Here is a 6,000-nt window from a genome sequence, read left to right on the forward strand (position 1 = left end):
ATTTTTAATAAAATATCTAAGTATAAAGCAGAAACATATCAATTTGGAATCCTCATTCTATAGTTGATCGGATGTAGGAAAAATCAAATATTGTATTCACCCCCGAGGGCAGCAGAGGTGAACTTAACGTTCTATTTTTTCTAGTTTGTTAGATCTCAGTTAATCAGAATTAGACCTCGGAATTTTGTAATCATATAATAAAATATATTATTTTCCTACCTTCAAATTAAAAATTTCAGGACTGTACGTAATTTTATGACGTCATGATTCATAACAGAACAACTATTTTTATTAGATCGCATGGTTGAGTAGCGAAGCGAATAACCGAGCAAATAATTGTATCACGTGATTTTCCTCGACTTCTAGAAATCTACAAACCATAGCACTGAAGTTCTTCGTAATTTACTGTGTCTAGTGTACTAGGCTATAGCATTGCTAGAATAAGGGTGATTGATCAAGAGAGTACCCGGTAGTACGAGGGTATAAACGGATCAAAACACTATGTTGCGCAAGAACTGGGTAGGGTTTCTAGTAATTTGAAACTCAAAGACAAGATTAATGATTTGAAGGATAGTAATTTTTTGCGTTGACTGTTCAAATAGGATTTTCTTTTTTATTGGATTTGGTGCGTCCCCATTAACAAAAATTACATTAAAGTTAAAAGAGTTTTATTATATAGAGATAACAGTGTTGAAGAAATATGCCCAATCAATATTCGGTCATAGCCAGCAGCTTCATTGATTTAAGTTTTAAACTGCAGTTGAAAAATAATCTGTAATAGCGCAATTAAGATTTTCAATTGATGTTTTTAAAAAAAAACTTAAGAATTAAAATTATTGAAGAAAAACAATATTTCTTATTTTTTTCAGCACATTTATTTGTTCATGAGAAACATTCATGATTTTCCCTCGAGTTTGTGGAATGCAGATTGTAAACGTCATTACATACTTATCTATTTCAATGTAAGTTTGCTCAATACTATTTCTATTTTGATGGGATTCATTCCTATAAAATAATTGTGATGGTCGTCCATCACAGTGTTTTATTTTAAGGCTAGCGAGGTAGTGTAACAGTTCAACGATCTCTTCATTGATCAAATACATGTATATCATGGAAGAATTGTACATCAGATATTAATTCATTCATCGATCGCTTGTCTTACACGAATCATCATTGGAATGAAGTAATGCTCTACGACGTTGTTTTTGTTTTTTTTATTTAAAAAGTTTTTGTTATATCGATTTTAATATGGTTTTGATTGGAAAAATTAAACAGTGTTTCTCTAAAAGGTAAATTTTAGACTTCACCTGGATCATACATTATAATTGACAAGGTTAAGTCTATATTTTTTTTTTTTACAGTGTTAGGCCTTAACAAGATCGTTTAATAATCGATATACAAGATCTTAACACTTTCAATGAGAAATCAATTGACACGTTCTTGTAGTGATTTTTCTTTAGACTAACTTATTCCAGGTTTCGTAATGAATTATCGTTACCTCCATTTCTATAAACTTCCATGATTTGTTTTAAATCCTTGCTTGACTTGACAGGGTAATTATTGATTCTCATGTTATTTATATTTTATCATGGCACGCTAGCACCGGTACTTCATAATCAAATCGTACATTTTTAATCCTAGCATGGACTTTTTATCAATTAAAATCCTTGGTGAATAACTGTATTAGAATTTCATGAACTCTCTGTTACCCCGGTTTCATAATCATGTCTTGTAACAATATAGATATTTTTTTAAAAAAATGATACTAATAGATTGGAAATTAATGATTATCTTTATGCCCTTAATATACGAAAAAATTCATGATATAGAATTTGAGAGCTTAAAAGAACATAATTATTAGGTTAAAATTGCACATGAATTACAGAATATAAAATAGAATTTCAAAACATGGGAGTTACAGATCCAAATTTTGATATTATTGACCAAATTGCTGGATTTTTATACAAAAGTAAATTTAGACATTTTTAAGAATAGGTGTTCTGTTCGGAAAAAAATATATCAACAGAATTGATGAATAGAATTACAACATTTGAATTAGTTCCAAGTTTCAACTACTTATATCATAAATTTTAAAATTGAAAAGCAAGTATAGAGGTATAAAAATGGACGATATATTGGATAAAACAGAAACTGTAAAATCATGCAGATTGATAACTTTTAGATTAAATGACCTTCCGCCACAAAATGTAGTCCCTGCCAAACCCTTTCAAAATTTGAATTGGCACACAAATTTTCAACTGGATAGGGTTAAGTGATAGATAATATCTTTGAACCAATGGGGTTAGTATTGAACAACACAAACAAGGTTATAGCATCGTGAGCAGTTGTGCTCAAATGTACAGATGGACGTGGCAGTTGAGTCGCGCAGCGACGAGACTGTCACCCCCTCTGTACAATGAATTTTATACAAATCAAAGAAAGCACTGTAAATGTCTTATGTCATGAATATTCAAAACGTCTATGCAAAATTACATGCAATGTGACGTCGGAAGTCTGGGATTGACAGAAGATTCGACATAGTGATCGGTGACACTGACGTTTTAGAGTTTCAAAAATGATATTGATGATATTATGTAATCTCATATATACATTACTGGTGATGTTAAAAATGAGGACCTCAAATCACTTATTCTAAACGGTCCTAAATACAGAGAATCTCGATCTTTCAATTGGCGACAAAACTTCATCTCTATTATGAATTCTGTTGAAGATTATACCAGATGATGAGCTAAATATGAAAAAGAAGAACTTGATACATTGTCAGAATAGATTAAAAGTATAAGAGCAATATTAAAATCCCGCATTAGACATATTAAAACAAAAATACGTACCATCTATCCGTCTGTGTTTAGTAAACCAGAAGTGATAAAAGATTAATATAGGCTACATGAGGAATATGTTTTGGTTCCAGCTGACAAAGCTTGTAACAACATTGTCTTTCTTTGTAAGGCTCATTATTACAATTGTATTTTAAACGAACTAGGCATTAATTCCACATTTGGTAATCGTACTTATACTCCAACTGCCCTTTCAAAAGATGAAATTCTCCAAAACCATGCTTCAGGTTTAGACAGATTTAATATCCCCATCAATGGGTCGGATGAATGTAAGTTACCGTACCTACATGTATACTGAATTCCTTTGCTTCATTAAAACCCTTACAAAGATACATTGCTGGATCCAGTAGGTGTTCTACCAAGCCTCACGAAGATATTAATAGCTGTGGAGGAGAAACTTCAAACGTACTGTGCGACTACATAAGCCAGAAGTGGTGTAAATCAAATATGGATTCTAAAAAATTCTAAAGAACTTTTAGTGAATTTGAAATCGCAAATTTTCCCTCAAATTAACAACATAAAAAAGCATGACTTTTCAACACTTTACACTACCATTCCTTACGATAAATTAAAGACTAGACTTTTTGACGTCAAAGACAGTTGCTTCTTCAACAAAAATGGAAAGCGCACATATTCATATCTAATGATCAGTCATCCAAAAATAACTTTGTTAAACACCACTCTGATTCCACGCATAAGTACTCTAAAGTTGAAATAAAAATATGCTGGAGTTTCTCATTGACAATATCTTTGTAGTCTTTGGTTATCAGGTCTTCCAACAGTCTGTTGGAATTCCCATGGGCACGAATTGTGCTTCTTTGTTAGCTGACCTGTTTTTATATTCCTATGAAACAGAATTTATTAAAAAATTTCTACGTGAGAAGAAAAAACATCTTGCTATGGCCTTCAATTCGACATTAAGATATATCAACGACGTTTTATCCATTAACAATAATAATTTTCATTCATATTTCGATTCGATATATTCCTGTGAACTCAAAATAAAAGACACCACATAGGCGTGCACTTCCGTTTCTTACTTAGATATTTTATTGAAAGTAGATATTAACAGTAAACTAACAACTCAACTTTATAATAAAGGGATGATTTCAGCTTCTCCGTCCTCAACTTCCCATATTTATGTAGCACCTGCATATAGTGATTATATCTCTCAACTGAATCGATACGCAAGAGCTTGTTCTGTGTATGGTCAGTTTTTAAAATCGAGGCGGGCTATTGACAAACAAGTTGATGGTGCAGGGGTTTCAACAGTCTCGTTTGAAGTCGAGCATTTCGCAAATTCTATGGTCATTATAATGATCTAGTTTACCAATACAACCTTTCATTAGGTCAAATGCTTTCTGACGTGTTTCATACCGATTATTAGGCCGCTCTTGGCCCACTGTTTTGACTACGGATAACTCCGTTTACCTGATCAAGATATTGGGCTCACGGCGGGTGTGACTGATCGACAGGGGGTGCTTACTCCTCCTAGGCACCTGATCTCACCTCTGGTGTGTCCAGGGGGTCCGTCTTTGCCCTACTCTCTTATTTTTATTGCTTATAGGAATTATGACATTGATCACTGTTCGTTATCTTCACCTTTCATATGCATGCATGGTAATGGATAATAAAAAAGCACGGATGAGGGATTTGGTACAATAAGTATTTTGCAGACTTTAATAGCTATACATACAACATGTGCTTTTTTCAGTACAGAATCATTACCATTGTAGTACAGAATTTACTGATATGTGAGTGGCGGATTGAGAGCACCCCTTATTCGCCGCAAATTTACAAAGTATTACTCTATGGCATATATAGATGATAGGGTTAAAAACGATCAAACCCTGCACAGAACATATTGAAATCAGAAATAATGCGAGTAAAACTCCGGATTTGGCACCCAAAATGGTTGACTATTTTGGGTAATACGCCCCCTTTCCCCCCCCCCCCCCCCCCCCCCGGACTTCCTGGATCTGCCACTGTGTGTGTTAAATGAACACATAAATTATGCTTAATTTATTTACATGTTGCATTTCTAATGTTTTTATCATTGTTTAATGTTACAAAATTGTTGTTTTCTAGCTATGTTCATACACAGGGACTTAGCCTGCTTTCAGTGTACGCGAATGATTTTTAATTTTACCAGACATTCGGTCTGGTAAACAATCTAGCATTACCAGACCAAAAATAATTTTACAAGACCAAATTTTCTTATGTGCAAAATTCAGTCTTTGCGCTTAATGTTTCTGACTACAAGCCTATAGGGAAGTGAGATTACAAAATTTGGTAGCCCAAATAAGATTTTACTAGCCCAAATGTTGTGGATTCAATATGATTTGAAATTTCAAGTTTAAACATTTTTAATGAGTATAACAAAACAAGTTCAGCTCTTTTAACTTCTAATTCTGTCATTTCACAGTCAGTATCTTCAGAATCCTTATTCATTATTTCTCATTAAACTTAAGTTTGCAGTTAAAATGCTAATTTTAGTGAATGTTTAAACCTATGCTTAGCATTTTCGACCGTGTCAGTGAGAGCTTTTTGACGTACCACGGGATCTCCATTTTTAGGGCCATATCCGAAAGAGATGTGATTCTCACTTCTAAAAACTTGGTGTTTGGTGAAGGAACAATCTCTAGATTGGCGCTGCTAAGACACGAGCCGGACTCGTACTCACGACCTCCCGGTTTCAAAGCGAACGTTGTACCACTGAGCTACCGCGAACGGTTTTTAAAAAAATAAAAAATCTTCTAAAGAATCACTGGACCAGAAAAGACGAAAGTTAAAGTTTCCTGACATATTGTAGATTCAAGTTTGTTCAAATCATGGCCGCCGGGGTAGGGTGGATCTCAAATAGGGATCCAAACTTTACATAAGAATGCACATACTAATTGCTTGAAACATATCAAAAAGTTACATTAATCAGCAGAAAATGCATTAGTTAACCTTAATGATATACAGGCATCCTTATAATAACACAGACTTACATATGCTAACATAGGTGTGTGATCAAACGAGGACATTTATAAATTTCACTTGTGGCGGACTTGACTTTAGCTCGGATTGGATATTTCAAGTGATCACTTACAATCACACAGGAGTTAGAAAAAATAGAACAACTGGTTTCACATTCTAA

Source organism: Ostrea edulis, chromosome 5 (assembly GCF_947568905.1).
Source record: "Ostrea edulis chromosome 5, xbOstEdul1.1, whole genome shotgun sequence".
Lineage (NCBI taxonomy): Eukaryota > Metazoa > Mollusca > Bivalvia > Ostreida > Ostreidae > Ostrea > Ostrea edulis.